We start from the raw sequence: 22565 nt of genomic DNA, 5'->3' as shown, positions 1-22565 counted from the left end.
TTTCCTATGAATCGGTTCCATTCCAGCAAGGGACAGAGCTTAACATTGTCTGAAAAGTCCCAAAGAGGAGCAGAAGGAGAGCTGACGTGGCTTTACTGTAGCTTTTTCCTTTCACAAGCTCCAGGCTAAGAATTAACAAGACAATAACAAGTATTGTCACCAGCTGGGTCATTTACATGTATCTATCCACTCTTTGAAGGAACCAGGCAAAAAGAAAGGACAAATTTGGTCTGCTGATGTTGGCCAAGTGTAGTATCTGTTCTTCAAAGTTTAAGATCTGATATACCCTTGATGAGAGGATTTTATATTAAACAGACCTTAGGGCATGGGAGTTGGACCTGGAACTTGTTTTCTGCTTCATGCATTCCCCTAGTATTGCAATGACTCTGGAAATGGTGTGCTGATGCGTTGCATCAAAAGAAAGGTGGCCAGAAGGTCAAGGAAGGTGAATCTTTCCCTTTACTCTGCCCTCATGAGATCCTACCTGGACTTCTGCATCCAGCTCTGGCGTCTCCAATATAAGAATGACATGGACATGTTAGAGCAGGTCCTGAGAAGGGACACAGAGATGCTCCAAGGGCTGGAGCACCTCTGCTCTGGAGATAGGCTTGGAGAGCTGGGGGTGTTCAGCCTGGAGAACAGAAGGCTTCAAGGAGAGCTTAGAGCTTCCAGTGACAAAAGGGGGCTTATAACAGAGGGATAGCAGCTTTTTTTATATGGGCATGTAGTGATAGGAAAAGGGGAAATAATTTTAAACTAAAAAATAATAATTTTGGATTAGATATTAGGAAGAAATTCTTCCCTGTGAGGGTGGTGAGGCCCTGGCACAGGTTTCTCAGAAAAGCTGTGGCTGCCCCATTCCTGAAAGTGTTCAAGGCCAGGTTGCATAGGGCTTGGAGCAACCTGGTTCTAGCAGCTGTCCTTGCCTATGGCAGGGGGGTTTGGAATTGGATGGTCTCTAAAGTCCCTTCCAACCCACAGCATTCTATGACCCCAAGTAATGCACATGCATGGCAAATACGGAAAACACTGTTCAGCTGCTCACTGACAAGCTGGTGCTGGATTCTTTGCCCTTGGGTGGCAGCTAAGGCCAACCAGGCAACAGGTAGAAAGCTGGCAGGAACTGTGGACCACATTTACAAAAGGCCTTCTGAGGTTCCACAGGGAGCTGTCTTGGTCACAACAGGCTCTACTGGAACCTGCATTATCCATCAGCACTGGAGGAGGTCTGGATTTTTGGTGTGAAATGTCAGGCTGCATTCAGGATGAGATGGCTCAAAGCATGGAACTGCAGTACTGCCAGGATCACGAGGTGTATTGATTGGATCTCCAAATTAATTAATGTGCTGTGAAATGCCTGGTGGCGGTGCTGAATGCTGATCCTCAGCAGAGGCAATTTGATATTCAGTAGGTGAAAACACTGATTTCAGCCTGGCTGAGAATTGCCATGCACAGTCCCAAATACATCCTTCATAATAGAAAAGCAAATAGCAAGGGGAAAAAAACCAGACCACTGGCCCACCACCCCTGCAGCCCACTCTGCAGTCACCTTGGCTCATCTCAAAGGGAGGTCTTTCAAGTCTGCCTTTCATTATAAAAATGATTAATCTCCATTCTTGCCAAGAACAAAGGGACCTACAGCGGGCTTTGCATCAAGCAAGGAAAACCAAGAAAAAAAATGAGCAATACTTCATTTTATACATCGTCAGTCATAGGCTACTAGTTTTTGGTAGAAGAGCTGACAGCAGCTGTGCCAGACCCAGAAGGGACTTGCTGTAGGCACAGCTTGTTAGAAATGAGTAGGGAGCTGTGAAAACTCGCCTCCTTTGAAATCAGTATGAAACAGTTTGATTTTTTGCTCCATTTAACATGGGCTCAGCAGGAGCTGAAGATGGGTGCCAAAGTGAAGCCAAGCAAATATCACTCAGACAAGCCTTCCCAATGCTTCTGCTGCTTGCTAGTGCATTTGGTTACAGAAGCATGAATTCCTCATGCTTGTGCCAAACATACTGCTATGGGATGAGTAATTTTGCCTCTATAAATTGAGTCATCACTGGAGTTAGGCAGACACTAACACAACACAGTATTGCACACAGGTCTCCCAGTCCTTCTGATGCCATGATGATTTTTTGCCTTTTCTTTTATAACCCTGTTATACCTTTTTATAACTTCTTAACTTTTATAACTTCTTCTAACTTTATAACTTTATAACTTTTTTATAACCCTGCTATCTTTATGTGACCTTGAACAAGCTGCAAACTGCTTTGAGAAAGTTTTGCTCAGTTTTTGGTTTTTTTTCCTTCCCCCTCTCAGGCTCAGTTTAGAGGCATAGAAAGGCACAAAAATTAATTTCTGGGCATAGGCAGCGATATGGGATACACATCATAAGGTCACCCCAAGACATGTATTCTTAGTGGTTTTTTGCCTACATTCTTAGACTTACTTGTCAAACTAGGAGACTAAACATTTTAGAAGCTTCGTAGTTAGAGTCAGAATGCCCCAGACCCCAAGGTCCTCTCCAGAACACGTTTTGTAAACTAAGATAGAACCATCCAGGGGAAGGTTCCTTGGGGAGGGGGCTCACTCGAGCCTCTCACTGGGGAATCTTTGATAGATATGCTAATTAGTAAGACCTATAATGCTATACCCGATGCATCGTGTGTGTGCATTGCAGTGTGCATTTCAGCGCATTCCACCTGGACGTGGTGCACCTAAGGATGCTTAAAATAAGTACAGAGGTAAAACCCCTCTTTCCCTTCTAACCGTGTTTGACTCTTGATTTTAAGATCAGGAAAGGCATCACTTCCCATTCTGATATCTCTGGAGCCATCTTATTAATAATATTGCTCAAAGCACTTTTATTTTAAACATTGTCCAGCATTTAAAAAAAAATAAATAAAATTCCCCAAATAATGTTTTCAGAGCTGGGAAGGTGATCTTTCTTAAGTTTGGATCTCTGCTCTGAGTTAGAGAAATGTGGTTTTTGCAGATTTAAAAAATGGTGCTTGAAGGAAGTTGATTGAAGTGCTCAAGGTTTCCCATGAAGAGAAACTGGTTGAATAACAACAGTTATGGTTCATTTTCTGGAACTTGAAAAATTAGTAAAATAAGTAGGAGGGGTTTTTTCTTGTGATATTAAAGCCATGTATAATAAGCAGCATGACTAAAGAACAATTCTGTCGGCATCTCTGTTGTATCATATCAGATAATTTTCAATATTTATAATTTCCATCTTCCATTACATCTGAGGAAGAAGAAAGATGCCAGGTCCTAATTTCCACTCTGTTCTCCTTAAATCAAATTAGGCTAATTCGTAGCAACTCAGTACCTCACGTTTCTTTTCTCAATAGAGACACCTAAATCGCTTTCTGTTTGCCTTTCTAAAAAGAGATCAAATGATTTTCTGAGGAAAATCAATCCAGAAATAAACATTTGTAATGGAGGAGATTGTATCTCTTCCTTTTCATCTGAGCAAATATGAACAAAAAATTATAAATAAAATATTAATGTTATAAATGATGTCAGTGATCAAAAAACTGGGGAAAGGAGAAGGACAAGGGAAGATTTTGGTCATAGCTTTGTGGGAACATCACACATTGTTTTTCCCCTAGGCAAGGATTTTCATTAGAATATGTCCTTACACTAATTGTCTGTAATAGGACTTCTCTCCCATCTATCTCATGAATATGTTATGATTGCCATTTCAAAGGCAGACAGTATTTTGGCAAAAAACAACTTGGCAACAGGGAGACACTAAAGACCACTTGCTGTTATACAATAATGATGTGAATTTGAATGCAACAGGATGCCCCAAGTCAGAGATGGAACTGTCCATATACTGCATTCCATGTACGTAAAGGACGTAATGTCTTCCTAAGAAATGGATTCAGGTAATACACTAGAATTTGCCACATCAAACTATGTGTCTTTTTTGTAGCTAATACCACATCTGTAAGAAAAATAACTGTGTGCCACCACTGGGAAAAGCTTTAAGAACAACCAGGCAAAACAGCCTACAGCAAATGGGTCCCCATGCATTTGGAGTGAAATGGAGAGAAAAGTAACAGGTTGTAAGGCAAAAAAAAAAAATACACCTTTGGGTTATATAAAGAATGAATTGTCCGCAAAGATTTGTGTTCATTTCTTTGGCAAGAAGCTCTCTCTGATCAGCCCAGTGAGAAATGTCTCAAAGGAATGTCCATCATCCCTGATGCTGCTGTCCATCAAGCTGCTCCCAATGATAAACCATTCCTCACTCTGTCAATGTTCCAACTTTAATCTGACGAGTAAAACAGGAGTCAAAAATCCACAGCTCGACTAGCACTCCCCCTCCTATCAACTACTTTGTTTTCACTGTGCTATTGCTGCTATTTTTGGACACAGCAACCCATATTTCCTGCTAAGACTCGTTTCCACTATAATTTATAGTCATTTCTACAGCAGACTGAAAGTTCTTTGGATTGCAATTGAAAATATGCTATTTATCTTGCTCATTTGGAAGTCCAGTGGTCATCTGCCTGAGACATGGTGGTCTCATCTATCCACGAGAACGCCTTGATTAGTGCAGGAGTTGTACACAAACCACTTGTGATGCTCCTTGCTGATTGACAGTAATTTTCATGCAAGAGGCATCACATCCTTCTCCTATCTGGAGGCTGCTCCACCAGAAGTCAGGGGAAAAGGTGCTCAAATCGGATTTCACAGGGATGATCTGGGAGATGTCTGCAGCATTCACGTCTCATTCTATCTGTAACAAAATTTATTTTCTAGCCCGAGCCTGCAAAAACTCCACGAAACACTTGAATTAAGTACAATGCTGGCTATGATACTGATGTGTGTTAGGCTTCTCGGGGAATTTCTTCCCATTGACGTCAAGGAGACGTTGGAAAGGGGGGAAGGGGTGGCTTTGTAGGTTAATAGACAATGATTAAGAAACAAAAGGAGTAGCCAATCACTGCGGTATATACCACTGTAACAATCTGGGGAAGGGCGGAACAGGGGTCTAGCAGTTCTTAGATGGGGGTGGGCAATCTTCTCCCAGTTGAGAGCGGAGACGGTTTTTGCCATGGGCTTCTCCTGCGCACCTGCTTGGCACTGCTGTGGAGCTCTCCCTGCCGCCTGCTTGCAAGGCCGCTGCAGGCAAGAGACACCGACCCGGCTGCGGCGCTGGCTGCGACGCACAGAGGCTGCGCGCGTGCCCGGGGAGTGGCCCCGCCACTCCGGGGAGGTCCCAAGCTCGCACCAGAGCGCCCCTGCCGACTGTGAGGGAGCCGCTGCACCCGCTGCCGGCCGTGGTCGTAATTACACCAAGGGGAAGCGAAGCACTGCTTAGTAAGTGGGAAACTTCTGTTACTGTTTTGTTGTTTGTTCTGTTCAGATATCTGTATATTTTATAGAAAAGAGCTGTTATTCCTTTTCCTACACATTTGCCTGGAAGCCCCATAATTTTCAGAGTTACAATAATTTAGAGGGAGGAATCTTCTTTTCCCTTCCAGAAAGGTTCCTGCCTTGCTTGGGAGACATTTCTGTTTTAAGACAAGACATTAATTGGCACCCAATGTGGGGCTTCGAGAGGAAAGGATGAAAAGAGAATAACAGTTCCTTGGTGACCCATTTGCGTATTGGATATAGAAACTTTATTAGGCATCACCATGTGGGCCAGCTTACTTCGGCTCAGTTGGCATATGATCCTGGTTACGTTTTTTCTATTTGTAGGTCATTATCTAAACATGGGCCCTACAACTAAGGCCGCTGTTACCAAGTTTGTAGAATGAGTTGATTGGGTGAGGAATTCAGTGCTTGCAAACCCCTTTTTGAATTAGACTGTGATAGTTAGATAGCTGTGTGCACTAAGTTCATATCCTTGGGGTTTCAGTAATAATGGGACCTATTGTGGGGGAGGAATGCAGAGGGGTGTTTTTCCCAACACTTCTTCAGGCCTACCACAACAGCTTTTGAAGGATTTAAATTCCCTCTAAATGCTAAAGGTACAATATTCTTGCTGATGTTTTTGCTAAGTTTATTCAATACAGTCCATTCAGCATTTAAAGACAGGATGAGGTGGACTTAAAATCTGCTCCAGAGACTAGGAATGCTGCCCAGAAACCTACTACAGAGGCCATAGATACTGCCCGGCAGTACCACATGCAGTTAGAGGGAAAGGTGGATAGCGCAGCCATGGAACCAACAGATGTTACAACCATCCAGGTTCCAGCTGAACCACAAGGACAATCACAGCCAGCAGCAGTCACTCCTGTGCAGAGGAGGAAGTATAAAACCAAATCAGTACGTCCAGTTAAAAATGATCAGGTACTAGGGCCCTCACCACCAGCAGAGGAGCTGGAGCCCGAGATCATCACTGAATCGCTGTCATTTGACAGTCTTTGAAGTCTGCGAAAAGATGTTACACGGCCGGTGAGCGAGGCTATTCTGGCCTGATTGACTCAAGTTTGGGAGCTTGTGGGTGCAGGTGTGCAACTTGATGGTACTGAAGCAAGGTTTTTGGGATCCTTGGCCCTGGAGGTGGGTATCAAGCAGGCATTTGTGAGAGAGCCAGGACCCTTTCTCTCCAGGAGCGGCTTCTAACAAATGTAAGAGAGCGGTTTAGACAGATACACATTTGAACTTACATGGAAAAGTCTAAATTTGAATTTGATTTATGCCTGTAACAACATTTATATTTATACTAATAAATGCAACACATACATGGTAATCCCATACAGTACAGTTATCCACTCTGAGCTGAAAATAGCCCAGCTAACCCAGATAAAATCCCATGCACAGAGATTGACAGCATCATCTCCTGTTACTTGTCTTTTCCAAAACACTAACGAAAGTGTCCAAGGAATGAAAAACAAGATCTCTTGTACAAGACCTTTCAGAGTGCATTGGATAGAGCAACAAATACCCTTTGGGGCTGGATTTCCTTCTTAGTGCCCACGAGATCTGTGTGTCCACCAGTGTTAACATATCTGTCATCTCAGATTAGCAAAACTTCTGTATTATTCTTAAAAAGGCAGCATTGGTTTCTCTTCTGTGTAATTTATCATTTTAGCCTAGGACACAGTCTTCTACTGATGCAATCTTGTGAACAGATGAAATACAGCCTTGGATGCTAACACATCTCATTGCCAGTCCAAGTGGTGTATCCCCAGCAAAGGACTCATTAGTGCTCCTGTTCCTCCAGAACATCATTGAGGCAAATCCAGGTATAAGAAAAGCTACAAGAGGGCACATAGGAGAAACTGGAGAGGGGAAGACTCCAGTCACGTCTCTATGGGGTTTTTCTTCTTCCCTCTAAAGAAAAATTCATATCACAAAATATCCTGTCATTTTCCCAAAAGGTGGTTTCAGAAATGGAAATCTATTTTTTGATGGTTTTTCCATTTAATCAACAGCTCTGATCTGGTAGTCAGGAAATCTGGTTTTAATTCCCAAGCCCGTATATCTGGCACATCTCTGCAAAATGATGTGGTGATACCAGGTCTGTTGGTGGCTATTGAGCTGGAATTGGGCTGGATGCTGCATAGAAGTCCTTCAGTGTGGTTCTTCTGGGTAAAGTGCCCAAATATTTTTAATTTCCACATGACCCTTATTTTTCAAAGTTTTTCAAAATGTGGCAAATCAAGTTCCCACAGTGGGGTTACCAAGATATTCATGCTGCTCAAAATGCAAAAAGATGCCTCATGGGATTATCTAAATCCCACTGGTTTAAGAGATTGGAGCATACTCTGTTTGGGAGCTTTTGCAAGTCCCAGCAGTGTCACTGAATTTTTTTCATTGCTTTTTCCAGGACAGTGCCTAGTTTCTGCCATATTTTCTGATGGTTTGGTCTTATTTGCCATTACCAGAAGGTTACCCTGGTAGTTAGACTTTCCTTTCTAGGCTAAGGAGGAAATTGTTTTACATGATGTCTTTCATCTTCCCTAATATGTGCCATATAATCCTCTTGATTTCTTCCATCTGCACAAATCTTTTGTTGACCTCACCTGAAATCTAAAACTGTTCGAAATAAGCTCTTCCACTTCTGTCCTCTGTTCCAGTAATGGTGGATGTGGCTGGAAGGTCAGAAGTCTGAGATTAGTCCTGACCTCACTCTTGGGCTTCACACTGGCAGTAGGTTAGAAGCTTTGAACTTGCCATCCTGACAAATTGTTATTGCTGCATACCAAGCTCACCCTCATGTCTGGGGAGGGTATGGGGCGAAATATAGGGAAGATGGATTCCTTCAAAGAGGGAAGCTTTTCCACACAGCATGACTTGGAGACAGGAAGGTTTAACCCAAAGTAAAATCTTGACAGACACTAACTCCTAAAATGCAGCCCAGAAATGCTCTTAATTGAATCCTAACTGGGTTAGATGATGTAGACAATGAATTCCACTTTAGGTTTTACTTACCTAAGCTGCCAACTTGTCATGAAAATTGAGTAGGGACCAGATTTCTGCACTGACTGGCTCTCACATTTTACAGATGTTTTACAAGAATAAATAAAGTCAGGCTAACATGAATGTTTAGTATATAACCCTAACATGACCAGATCTTCAGGGCCGTCTGATTGCTATCAGAGGCAACTGCTTTGACAAACAATGTATTCAAAAAGCCTCCATCTGAAGAGAAAAATTTTCCTTTAATGTTAACTTACATCATTCTCTGTTTTTAGTGTGGAGAAAGGAAGCTACTGCAAACTTCTTTTTGTCAGACTGTGAGAATGTGTGCGTGCTCATGTCTGTCCATTCCCACTGTAACAGCATACGACTCTTATCAGCCAAGCTCAACCATTCTTGCAGGAGATTAGAGGACAAAAAGGCTTTGCTTGGTATCCCCCTGACAGCAAGGCTTTCTAGTCAGTCAAAGCAGAGAGAGGCAGACCCATAACCACTTTTGAAGCCAGACAAATACAACTTGAAAATAGAGTCTGCTTTTTTAAAAGCACAGCTATAAAATGAGAAAGCCTTCAGTTGGATTTTGTGTCTTCTTAGGCAGCAGAGTTAGTCAGCCTCAAGATACAAATCCAGAGGAAACCTGGCTCCTTTTGATCCAGAACTACCTATTTCTTAGGTTTTAAAGTCACAGTGGGCCATAAGATCATCTATTCTGAGCTCCATATAATATGGACCATAAAATTGCATACTCCAATAAGGAACCCAATAACTTGTGCTTGACTGAAACCTGTGTTCCAACAGGCATGTGCTCACATTTTGAAAATATCTGAAGAGGAACACTCTACTACTTTCATGGGTATTTTGTCTCAACACCTAATCATTCCCACCATTAAAGCTCTTTTTGAAATGAAATATGCCTGCTTTTAGGTTTCAGCCATGGACCTCTGATAGACAACGAGGCTCTGTTGCCTCTGGGTCTTTTCTCCTGAGGATGAACTTCCACCCTTTCTGAGCCTCCTCGTGCCTTTCCCTTGGTAAGTGAAGCAGGTGAAGATCTAGCGTGAGATTCTTTTTTCCAAGCTTTTGAAACTTTTTGTGACTTTTCACTTTTTGAAGGGCCTTTCAAAATAGGTTGACATAACAATAGCTTGGACAACTTATAAAGTAGATTTTTGTTAATGCAGTCAATGCACATGAGGGAAAAGGGTGAGGGGTGAAAAGACAAGAACTCAAACAACCCAGGAGTTTAATTTCTCTGTCTGGTGGGGACATTTGACAGTGTTAAAATGTTAATGTTTTTTGATAAGATCACTCCTCTCCTAAAATTATTAAGGCAGTGGTAGGCGGAAAAGATTCCACTACTGGAATAAGTAGTAAAGTAGGTAGGTTTATTCCAGCGCTGGGATGAATGGGGGATAATGCCTCCAAAGTCATGCGTGCCAACAGCTGCATTCAGCTTGGTATTTATCCGGTTACAAGTTCCATATTCATTGAATTTCCCAATATGCCTATACATATTCATTGCCTAGCCCCGCCTCGCCTCGTATTACAATGAGCCCAAAAGTCATTTACATCTGCGTTGCGCTTGCACAGTGTTGTCTGGTGGTCGTGGGCAGGGGTCTCCGAGATGAAGTAAGAGTCCTCCTCAGATGAAGTAAGGAGTCTTCCTGATTCTGAACTTTTCACCTTGCTTCCCTGCACATGCTCTTTATGTCCCTGGCCCAAGTCCAAACTTCAAGGCTAGTTTAAGTTAGTTTTAGATTCGAGAACACGATCTTTGGTCGAGATTCCTTCTCTTTATCAATAGTCTTATATCTTCTCATCCTGCTTTGGTAGGCACAATAAGTGTTGAGCAAGCTGTATGCGTTGCTTTCAACAAACAGCTGCTTAGCAAATCATTTAACCTCTGCTCCCTCTCCTCCCCCTGATTCAGCAGAAACTAGTTTTCTGAGGGAGACAGAAGAAGGAGCTCATTTAGGGCTCACAAGAGGTTTCCAATAAGGATGGAGAAGGGTTGAGGGCACAGATATGGTAATGTGATATCCTCATGGCTTGCTGAGCATGTCCCAGCAAATGGTGGCTCATACAGTTTCACTTCAGGAGTTCTTCTGGCACAGCCTGGCTAGATCTCATCTCCTACTCTAAAGGATGTCCAAATTCAACTGCAGTAGATAAGAGTGCACAGAGGCTATGCACAATCAATCTGATGTAGTTCATGGAGGGTGAAAAGCAGAACTTAAGTATTTGTGCAGACTAAGTTTAGCTCTTCAGGCCCTCACTTCCTGGCCCAGTGGTAACACAGCCTGTAAATCGCTCCTTGCATAGTTTTCATTTTTAAGTTCTGCTTAAAACAGAAAACCTACATCTGGTGGAAGAATAAGCCAAGTATAACAATGGCTCATGGGGTGTGGTGGTAAAGCATCAAAATGTCTCACTGTGGATGAGGAACCTAATGTAGGAGTCTTCCTCTAGATTCAGGACACTGACCACCCGCAACAGCTTCCTCTATCACACGTCACCGACAGATGGGTCATGGGATGCACAGATTAGTATTGGTGCCTTTTGCTCAGGGCCCAGCTCTGGCTTCCAGTATCTGACCCCATCTACAGCCCAGCCCTGTGGGAATATAGCAGCTAATGCCAAAGAGACCATTCCCAGGAGCTTCTGCATCACAGTCACCAGCAGAAAGCAAGCTGACACCTCAAACAGAAAACAATTAGTCAGAAAGGGAAATCAGTTCAAATAGGCCTGGGGAAGTAGACTGCGAAGATGAAGCATGTCCTTCACTTAACTCAGTGGTGTTATTTCCTTGGTTTGGGAGGGTTTTTGCAGCACTGGAGTGGAGCAAACAAGGTTGCCAACCTGACAAATGCATGTGTTGTGATTCTTGGGGTGTCCTCTGCAGGGCCAGGAGGTGGATTCAATGATCCTCGTGGGTTCCTTCCAACTGAGGATAGTCTATGATGTGATCTCTATCTTCCCAAGTATTCTGTAGAGTGAGCAACATACCTTTGCATGGGCAAAGAAAACAGGGATCTATCCAGCACTTTGTGACAGCCTAATGTTACTGTCTCACTAGGATACACCAGAGACGTGTCATTGTGCTGTCCTGCAGATCCTTTTTTTTTTATCCTTTTCAACTTTCTGTTTGTGGATCTGCTAAAAAGAGATTGCCACACATCTCTCTGACTTAAAGCATGGGAGATCCAAAATGAAGAGAAAATTGGATTTTATGGGACTTTGGCAAAAAAACTCTTCTAAGTGCTATGGCACTGATCTGTGTGAAGTGTGTAAAATAGCACTAACGAGGAAGAGGGTTTAACCTTTATTACAGAATCCATAAATCACCATCCAGAGGGTCAAAACTGAGTAGCAATTCTATGACTATAAAAGCCACACACTATCCTAGACTGAGAAAACAGCAACATTGTAAATAGTAGATTTTCAGAGCCCAAAAGAAATTCAGTGGCTTTCCAAAGGCATTAAAGTGTCCACAAAGCATCTTTGGCAACTTTAGTGAGCTTTCTTTCACCCCTCAGGAAAAGAAAGGAGCAGGCTTTCCCCATTGTGTCCCCACATTCCTGTCAGCTCAGAGGAAGGCAGAGGCTTCTGCCTAGCTCCTCCTCATAAAGTAAAACTGAGAGTCCATGCGGACAGCATTTGGTCCCATCTTGCACGTGTCCAGGCCACCATTATCAGTGCAAATCAATTTCTCTCCTGATCTCTTAGTCACAGAGCCACACTATCATCTTGGGCATCCCTAGCTCTGCTACATTTAACGTTCATAATTTAATGCCGTCAGTTGAAGTCCCCATAAAGAGTCTGCCAACTTCAATGGAGGCTTTTAGCAAGGGATGACATGGTTCATATTGCAATTCTAGTTTGTTGCTTGAAACTTGTTAGAAAACACCAGATCAGCCTGTCCTGCAGCAGCAGTGGAAGGATCTGGCAGTTGCCCAGGTTTGGTTTTCCAAGTATGGTTTTGCTAGTGATAGATGAGAGGGGAGGCAAGACGAGGTGAGGCGAGGAACATTTCAGGAACAGTTTGACTGGATGACAAGAAGGACTTCGTGAACCCTCCGAGGCTTGTGAGGACAGTGCTGGAGGGGAAAAGGAAAGGAAGGAAGGACTTCCAGTGAGACAGGGAAGGCTAATAGGTATAAAAACCTACAGCATCCCACGCTCGGGCACAGGTCTGGTTTCATGGTTTTCTCTGTCTATGGCAGGCCACTCCCCTCCTCTCCTTTAGTTGACTGGTGCTATACTTTATTAGGGCTGTTCCCTGAGATGTGGATTAGGTAATACAATGGTTTATAAATCTTTCACTTCTGAGTCACTGTATGGAGTTCACAAAAGACACAATGGCCTTCAGCTATTTTTAGATGTATGTGCTGTAGAAACAGTCAAACTGGGTGAAAAAGAAGCAGACAGTGCTACTGGAACACAAAAGTATTTAACCATTTATGATTTATGCCAAAATATAATGGCGTAAACTGGGACCATCCCATTTTAAGCCGCTGCGCTTAGCAAGCCAGTTCCTTGACAGCAGATGACATGGCTCTCTCCCATGCAAGCTGTTTTGTAAGCCTGCCCAATGCAACACCGAAGGTTATCTCTGTTTGAAGCTCTGGCATGAACATTGTGTCAACCACCAGCTCCAACCCAGCTCATGCTCATGTACTTCCAGCAAGACATGCTGGCACTTTACCACATATTTCATAGTATGTTTTTATTAGTTCAGGATGTGCATACATTCTGGTTTGGTTTTTTTAAACTGCATGTTGTGCATGGTTTTGAACCTGAAAGAGAAGGATTTCTTAGCTTTACAGGTTTGGATTTCATCCTCTCGTTTTAGGGTTGTATCTCTTAATAAAAACAAAATGCTGGAGTCCAATCTGTCAAATTAAAGCAAAGATTTACCAAAGGAAAATATGCTTACAAAGTAAATATAAATTAATTTAATTGGCTCCTATTATCACTTCTATTGGAGCCTGCAAGTATAATCTGGTGGTGAAGTAATTAATTGGGTGTGAAGTAGCTACTGTGCCAAAACTTACTTGTAGGGAGCGAAACTCCCAGACTTTTTGGCCTGTTATCTGCAGCATCTTGGCTTTGTTATTTTGTAGAGGGGAATTAATCTTGTGCCAAGCTCTGCAATCAAATGCTCAGATATATACCTCCTTTTGTGTTTTCCTGACGGGGTGGTTACAACTACATGCATTTTCCCACCTGGGTCAGGTCAAGATTGCTTTTGGAAGGGAAGTCAGCAGATAGGTTTAGCACTGCTGGGATTGCAGGCACTTATTTTTGTGGTTTTCTGTGCCTTAATATTGTCTTGGCTTTATTTGCTCTGGTTTTTTCCCCTCCGTGCTCTGGCTATGCAATAAAGGAACTTTGTCTGGTTGTTTGCAGAGGGGATGGGGAGCAGTGGTGGGTGGAGGATGCAGTGTTGGTACAGCTCTCAGCAGCAGCAGCATTGAGAGAGCCACCACTCATGCCCTTTCATTTCATTTTGCCAGAACAGTCACTTATGCAAGCTGGGAAATAGCTCAAGCAGCCCATCTGGATTGAAATAACCCAGGCTCAACTACTGCAGAGATTTTGAAATCCTGACGTCCTGAGAGGATGCTCAGCTGCTGCAACTGAAGCAAACAGATGATGCTTCTTCCCACCTCTTCACTTTTGGCTTACTGGGTATTTCTTCCCAAGCATCTCTCCAGCCTCCCATGGCACTTTCCAGCTACTGTCATCTGCCACTTAGGGCAAGTTGCTCCTTCCTTGATGGCAGCATCCATAAGTGGAGCTGGGCACCACTCTCCCATTTGTCACTTCATCTTGCAGCATCTCTAAACAAGAGGAATCCCATTATATTCACAAGCCAAACTCTTCCCTGGACTGGATAAAGATGGAGCTGAGCTTGGGAATTTACCCCACACTTAAACATTTGCTTTTTCTCCACTCTGTCTATCTCAAGAAAGCAGGTGTGAGGCTGGAATGGCTCTTGGCAAGAAGTGCTACATGGACATCATAGGGGTCAGGCTGTACTTAAGGTGATTTTAGCTTGGAGCTAAAATCAGCTCCAAGCACATCTTCTGCCCTCTCCCCTGCATCTTGTGCTTACAGGGTGTCATGAGCAGCTTGTGGCCGTGTGGTTTTTGGGGACTGCTTCAAGACACACAAAAAAAAATTAGAGCAACAATACAACAACAAAAATACAAGGACTTTGGGGTGATCGCTGCCCACCCAAATTCCTGATCAAGATTAGAAACAGACTTTGACAGGGACAAGTCTTTACACGCCAGGACACCAGCTCTGTTTCCTGGAGTCTGCAGTAAAATCAGCCAAGACAAAAGAAGTGCTGCTATTACTAGAGCTAACAAAAATGCAGATTTAAAAAAAAAGGGGCTTTCTGAGCAAGAGCCCAGCCTTAGCAGGAACAGCTTGATCACTGTTTTCCAATCTTTTTCCTCAAGGGAAAGCAGAGACTGACCTTTATCTTATATACTTTTAAAGTACCATCAGTGTTCTGGTTCTCATTAAAGATTTAATTTGTTTAAAATTGTTAAGGTTTTGGGTTGTGAAACTTATTTCTTTCCACCTCTTCTTTTCTCTCTCTATAAATATTTATGTGCATATTTAACCAAAAACTTATTCTTAAATTTGTATTTCAGCAAGAGCCAGCATCTTCTGTATGAGTCTGCAGTTTCTTTTCTCAATTCCCAGCCCTGCCAAGGCCTCTTCTGTGCATCCTTGAGACTCTCCACAATTTTCTTGTACCTACAGATTTGGCTGATGCAATCTCACATCACTGGTGGGACAGAGAATTAAAGTACTTATTGTTCACAAGCCACAATAATTCTCCTGAATGCTCAGGACCAAGGCAGGCCCATGGGATCACAGAATCACGGATCATAGAATAAGCTGAGTTGGAAGGGAGCAAACAAGGACCATCAAGTCCAACTCCCAGCCCTGTATAGCACCATCCCAAAGAGTCACACCATGTGCCCAAGAGCATTGTCCCAATGCAAATCCGTGATCACAGGGCCCTGTCATATTTTAGGGAAAAAGTCCCAAGTCACACAGGAGTCAGCAGGAACCAAGCTTACTCAGGATGATGTAGATGCACCCCAATGCAAAGGCACCCCAGATACATGGGTCTAGTCCCCATCCAAACTGCCCAGACTTTACAGCCTGATGGTGAGTATTTTCCAAGGGCAGAACCTCCCTCCAAAGCTCTGATGGACAACAAAGGAGAAAACCACACAGACAGTTCCAGGTAGCCTCACCATGAACTGCTGAGGCTAGGAATGATTGCAACTCATGGGCCAGCCCAAGCTGGAGAACCTCATAAATCATGTGGAAGTACAGAGTTATGAGTTTCCTCAGACAAACACCACTAATTGCAGTCTGCTCTGATTGCTGGTGGGAGGCCATACAACTTGCTGGCAAGCCTGGGAGGGGAGGTCCTGGATGGGGTGATACAGTTTCTGGGGAGGGCAGATGGACTAACCCGCCCTGAGGTGCAGGGCTGGAGCACAGCTCAGATGAACATCATTCCCTGCCAGTGCTGTCCCAGAGTGAGCAACCTCAGCATGCAAAGCTTTAGCCCTGAAAATTGTCTGAATGTGCCCAGTTTTACTCCTGTGGAGGCCGGCACTTCTGAGCAAACCAAAAAGCAGCTTAAACTGGAAGGAAAGGCAGGCTGTGAGACCTGCATCAATGGGAGCTCTGTCTGCAAAGAATGATTACTTGGTGGTGCAAATGCTCCAGGGCTGGGTCTGTGCAGTAAAGCAATCCTTGTGATCACTCCATGCCTGAGCTGAGTGACTCAGAGTAAAAATAATTAAATATGTTAATAATTATCAGGGCCTCCTTTGATTAAAACAAATAAAGCTTGTGATGTGTAAGCAGGGAGGAATGTGTAGGTTTGCAGGGCTCATCTCGCAACCAGGAGCTGATAGCAAAAGCAGACGTGGTGCCTGGGTCAGGCATCATGGGTGCTGGGGGCAGGTTGAGTGCACCCCAGACAGAGGTGTCAAGGGTGGTCAGGTCCCTGCTGTAGCAGTTGCCCCCATCCTTGATCCCAACGCACTGTCCCAAGGCCAGAGATGAAATGGGGGACTGGAGGCATCATATCTCCATATCTCAGCCTACCCAAGTGGGAGACCTGCTAGGGTTTGGGTAACTGGTCCTGGAACCAGCATTACATGAATTGCTGAGGAAGGTGGGAAGTAATTTTGGAAGGTGAAGAAAATGTTAAATACAATTAACTGCACCTTGAAGCATGTTCTTTCAGGAGCTCTGGGAGCCTGGTGAGTGGAGGAAGGCACCTCTGAAGGGAGATTCAGATCTCACACAGATTTAGTTGGACCTCTGTGGTGCCCAGAGGAATGCTAGATTCATGGCTTAGGTGGTAGCTTCAGTGCAATACTTGTCAAGTGAAGCAGTGTCATGAAAGGACTTTTTGTGGTCTAACCCTTGCCAAAAAGCTGGTGCTGCTTGAGATGAGATATGGTGACCACTGTACTGAGCTTGGAAGGCCACTGAAAAGCACTTCAGCAGAGATGGACATTCCCAGAAAAGTGGCCCCTCTGGTCCTTCCTCTACATGGGGCATGTGGAGCCAAAGGCAGCATTTGCACCCACTGGCTGTTACGGACAGCAGTGGTCTGTGTCACATTCTGGAGATCTGCACTTTTGGCCAAGAGAGGAGATGGTGTTGGTGTGGTGCTTTCAGAGGAGAGTGTGGAGCTCCTCTCCTGTGCTGGAATGCGACCAGAACAGGCAGGCCACGCAGCAGAGTCTAGAGGTGCCTTTTAGTGGCTGTTTTGATCGCTCAAGTGTACAGGCGATAAGAATCAGTGCCCAACAGTGCTGGAAGGGCATTTATAGACAAAGCAAAACATGCCTGTGAGGCAGGAGGGTGAGTTAAAATCGTATCACGCCTGAGAACTGTGATGCTCTAGGGAAGGAATACCACAACTTCCTGGCAGGGCATGTTTCCGTCATGGTGTTTGTGTGGCACCACACAGCACCTGTGCATGTAAAACTGCACAATGGCCATGCTGACTGCCAGGAGCACGAGAGGATCCATCTGCCTCAGCTTCACCACAGCAAGGCATACTCTAGGCTGAGTGAAGTTGCAGCCATTGCATGAGCAAATATGGCATCCTAGGGTGGAAATGCTCTTTGTATCCCAAATCATTTTTAATCACAGGATGGAGATCATGTGGAACACAGGATTCAAGTTGTCCTCTCTGCATGTGCAGTGTCCCAGTTCATGAGCAGATGCAGATTTTTCACTGGAATGCACCCCCTCTGGGGCAATCTGTGAGAACACAGCAAAGCATTCCAATCACTGGGAAGAGGAAGCAAGAAAAAAAACAGCTCCATTTCAAACCAAGGGGGAACCTGAGGGTATTCAATGCATTCCCCTTCCCTGGAAATCAGCTAGGGCCCTGGACCTACCACACCTTTGCAAGCACAAAAGGAACCCAAAGACAGAGAGCAAAGAACACTACTCACAAACAGGAGACAGCTCTCCAACTTTTTCTTCCCACTAGTGGAGATGAGGCATGCAGAGGGAGGGTAGCCACCACCACCATCTGCCACGTGGTCTGTGTCAGTTTGCATCCTGCTGCCTCACTAATAAAACAAGTGATGTCCTTGTAGTGCTTTCCAGGGGAGAAACATAAAATGCATTTGGAGGTTGTTTATTTTATTTTAGGTCCTATTTAAGAAAAAGAGAGGAAAGAGATCTCTGCAAGTGGTGCACTTGCTAACATGAGCGCAACATGCTTGATTGCACTTTCTTCGTCCACAGTACCTCACTGACCCCCTTGAAGGCAAAACATAAGAGGGGTTAGGTGATGCAGCTAAACCATGTATAAAGCAGCAGCTCCTTAACATGTGGTTGTAGTTACACAGCTGGGGAGTGGGCACATATTTTGGGAAGATACCTAGCCAGTGTGTAGCCAGCTGTGATCTGACATCCAGGGTAACTGCGCCACCTCATGGTTCCCAAAGTCGGAGTCCAGAGTGAGAGTTCATAGTGTGACTCGTGTATTCGCTGTAGTGAAATCACCTCCTTTAGTAAGGCCAGGTGAGGATTTGCTCCATGGCTTACTGCATTACTTTGACAACACTCCAAATAATCTCCAAAGGAACTATTATTCTTCTAAAACAAAGTAAGAGCTGACCTTGGGCACTGTTCTCTCCTGCCTGTTTTGGGACTGTTCCTTAGAGCACACACACATCCAGCTCCTGTGGCTCCTGCTGCCTCCCAGCAGTTGTGAGCTCGCAGCCCAGCAGATCCCATCCTGGAGAAGAGCTGTCCCAAATTATCAGGTTCTGTTTCCTTTTCCTTTTATCCACTTGAATAATCTCTCTGGTTTGGTACCCCAGGCAGCCCTTCTTTTAGCCTTCTATTCTCACCCTTCACACTTGAAGCTGATTGTTAGCTGTGTATCTTACAAGCTGTCAGTTGGACATTCATGCCTGGAATTTCCCAGTTTCTCCTCTGTAAGAGATGTGGTGGGAGTAGTTTTCACCTACTTAAGTCCAGCACAAGGTAGTCACCTAGTGGTCTCCCACAGTAAAAGGGAGAGCAGGGTATCACCAGGGTTAGGAAAATCCACCCCAAGCCATCTACCCAACAAAGTCCTGTGACCCTCTTCTGGGAATGCCTCACTTGTTCCTCCTGCTGTCTCCTTAACCATGTTCAGCCACGCAGATTGCATTTCCATGGATGACTTCCCTTTGCCTCAGTTATCCAGCACCAGGCCTTGTCTGCAGTGAGATAACAATAATGATCACTGTTAATTTATGACAATGTCATGCACACTGTGGGTCTGCATATCACTGACCCTTGGCATGGGTAGTTCTTAGCATCATGAAACACATCTATAGTGCAAGCAGATGGAAATCTGATGTATCCTAAATCTAAATGCAGCAACTGTTTTTCAAATTTCCCCTCCCTGTCCTCAACTCCAGTATTTGTTTATAAAAGAAGGCTTTGGGAGAAGATGCAATTTGCAGCAATGGGCTCAGAGCCATTTTGATTATTGTTCTGCCTCATCTTCCTTATTCCCTTTGCCTGTTATAGAATCATAGAATCTCAGAATTGTTTGGTTTGGAAGAAACCTTAAAAGCTCATCCAGTTCCACCCCCTGCTATGGGCAGGGACACCTTCCACTAGACCAGGTTGTTACAAGCCACATCCAATGTGGCCTTGAACACTTCCAGGGAAATGGCAGCCACAGCTTCTCTGGGAAACCTGTGCCTCACCACCCTCGCAGCCAGGAATTTCTTCCCAATATCCCACCTAACCCTGCCTCTGGCAGTGGGAAGCCATTGGCCCTTGCCCTGTCCCTCCAGGCCTTTGTCCAAAGTCCCTCTCCAGCTCTCCTGGAGCCTCTTTAGGCACTGACAGGGGCTCTAAGGTCTGCCTGAAGCCTTCTCTTCTCCAGGCTGAACACCCCCAGCTCTCCCAGCCTGTCTCCAGAGCAGAGGGGCTCCAGTTCTCAGAGCATCTTCATGGTCTCCTCTGGATTTGTTCTTGCAGCTCCCCATCTGTCTGATGTCAGGGGCCTTTCTTTTTCTCCTGGTACGTACCTGGCTTCAACAAGCACTGCTGTTCAGGGGGAGCTGAATGCTGGGCTCTGGTGCCATGTTAGAGCTGGCTGAGGGTGACAGCTGCTCTTACAGAAACAAAATTCAGCTTTGGGACATTTTACCCGCTTCATTTGGAAATGCTGTCCCAGGAATCACCAGGTAAGTTCTTTATATCACATCAATTTATCAAAAAATTGGCTTACTTGCAGTTTGGAAATCTCATCTCTGCTTTGACCCAAATACAATACAGAAAATGTGAACAGAACACTTAGAAAGCATAAATGTAGCTGTCTTTCTGTACAAACTCTTCACAAGGCAAAGGAGGAACTGGTTGGCAAAACAACAGAAATAGCACCAAAGGAACCTATTTCAGGATATTTGAGAAGCCATTTGTAAACTTTACTCAAAATCTTTTCTGCATCCTTGCCTTCACCATCCACCATGGATACAATCTCCCACTTTGAATTCAGTGGTTCCTACTGGAATGAAGAACTAGGGACAGTTGTAAAGCAGAGAGAAGTGACTGATTGGTTACCTGCTGCCAAACTCCTTGACTTCATGCTTTGAGCAAACTCATGAGATGCAAGGTGTCCTTGGAAATCTGGGAGCATCAGCCCCAAGTAAAAGTGATCCAATAAATACTGTTCTGCTTTTTCTTCACTCTTCCCCTGCCAGTTTTAGGATTAAGTTCCTAAATACACTTAATATGCACAAAGTGAGAGAACTGAAAAAAACACATAAAAACTGTGACCTCTGCAGCTCATCTTATCAGAACATCTTCTAAGGCAGGCATTTAAGCATCACAGTTGTCCAGCAAAAATGGGCATTGCCAAGGTCTGTCCCCTCACCTGATGGCCAGATGAGATGCAAGGTTCTATACCTTCATCATTAGTCTCTGTTTCTTCACAGAACAGGTTGGTCACATCCATTCTCATCACCAGGAAGGCTGTTTGGCCTGTGCAACTACAGGACTGTTTGGAACTGTCCAAAACTGCTTCAGGGACCTTGCATAAAGTTTAACTGTACAGCCAGCTGCAACCTGCACTGGTTATTAGTATGGATGTAGTCAGGGAGTTTTATTTACTTGAAAGAGCAATGGTGCCACAGCCTCATCAGTGAACGCTAGTCCAGTCTTACCACAGGAGTGACGGTCAAGGGGTCAGACTGAGCTCAAGATGTTGCCTAGAAGCAAAGAGAGACAAAGACTGAAATGAAAACATAATTGGTTATATTATTTATGAGGAGGAGAAGGAAGATATTAAAAAAGAAAAAAACCTCAGTCCCATGTCTTCTTCCCTTTACATTGTGCTTATGGCCTTCTCTGTCAGTAAACCAAGCATTCAAATATCCTGCACAATGCCTATCAGCATCTGTCTGGAATAAGTATGAGCTGACAGGGACTACAAAAAGTGTGTCACATCCCCATTTGAGTTCCAGCTCTTTGCTCTAATTTAATGAAGCAATGAGCCAATTTGGTGCCTTCATGCCTGTGGCTGTAACATCCTGTCTCAATCTATGATCAAAGGAGTCCAGGCACCACAGGTTTTGGAGCATGTTGTAAGAACCACTAAATGAAAGTCAATGAGCTAGATGATGAATTAGATCAAACTAGATAATTAAGCTAGACTCAACCAGACTTCAAATAAAGGAAAAATCCCCATGTAACTCCTCTCAAGTGCTAAGGGCATTATCAGTTCTCTGGGAAAAAGCTCAGATAAAGCCATTTAATTCTGTGGATAAAATCAGAGGTTTAAGGGCAGGGTATTTTTTATGGTGTTTGACTGTTTGATGCCTGGAAATGTCTCAATGCTGGAGCACGATTTGCACATAAAACCTTACTAGTTTTCTTCCTTGGTGTGCCGTAGGAGCTCCTGCAGTGCAGTGTCATCTCTGTCCCCCAGGACTTGTCAAGCATTTAAATGTCACAAGCTCTTTGGGTCACTATTGCTATTCTCTACTTTAAGATGGTGAAACTGAGGAGTGGAGATGTTCAGTGCATTAGCTTACCCACAGAGTGGGAAAGTATTCCTTTGCAATTCAGAACAGTACTCAGTCCTATGCCAAGTTTTGCTTCTGACCCGAATCACAATAAAGAAAGTGAAGAGAATAAATGTGGAAAGCAGAAAAGGGATTTGCACTCAAATACACATCAGTTTTAGGCACAGGTTTTCCCTTAGTGGGAGCAGGTAAAGAGAGGAGACACCCACACATCCTCCCATTCTCAGGTCTGTTATTTGAGATGCCATATCAGCCTTGGGGATCAGCCCAAGCTCTTGATCCCACCTTCTTGTCTGGCCGCTACTGGTATTACCCTCAGCTGAGTGTGCTGTCATGTTTGTTCAGAAAATATGTTGACCATTTTTGTCAGTCCTAGAATTTATATCATACAGTTGTTTGTCAAAGCCCCACTTATCCTGTACAGCGCTTCCTTTCTGATAATTGCTACTGAGATATGGAGCTAAATAATGGAAAGGGGAGAAAACTCTCTAATTCTTACCATTATCTTGAGAGAAGCCTGTTAAAACATGAACTCTTGATATTTTCTTCCAAGCTCCTCCCCTGCAATAGGTT

General features: G+C 44.1%; 1 long non-coding RNA gene and 1 other non-coding gene across 2 annotated transcripts; both read left to right on the top strand.

The window, feature by feature from the left end:
• The first annotated feature begins 219 nt into the window (after positions 1-219).
• Positions 220-406, top strand: LOC138100562 (U2 spliceosomal RNA). The gene has a single exon (XR_011146856.1). It is a non-coding gene; the product is annotated as a U2 spliceosomal RNA (small nuclear RNA).
• Positions 407-5265: 4859 nt separating this feature from the next.
• LOC138100560 (uncharacterized) lies at positions 5266-14867 on the top strand. The gene is made up of 3 exons (XR_011146854.1): positions 5266-5331; positions 9310-9416; positions 13902-14867. It is a non-coding gene; the product is annotated as an uncharacterized lncRNA (long non-coding RNA).
• Positions 14868-22565: the final 7698 nt, after the last annotated feature.

This window comes from Aphelocoma coerulescens, unplaced genomic scaffold, assembly GCF_041296385.1.
Source record: "Aphelocoma coerulescens isolate FSJ_1873_10779 unplaced genomic scaffold, UR_Acoe_1.0 HiC_scaffold_105, whole genome shotgun sequence".
In the NCBI taxonomy this organism is placed as follows: Eukaryota; Metazoa; Chordata; class Aves; order Passeriformes; family Corvidae; genus Aphelocoma; species Aphelocoma coerulescens.
Note: the sequence above shows the minus strand (reverse complement) of the source record. Positions and strands in the feature narration are given on the sequence as shown.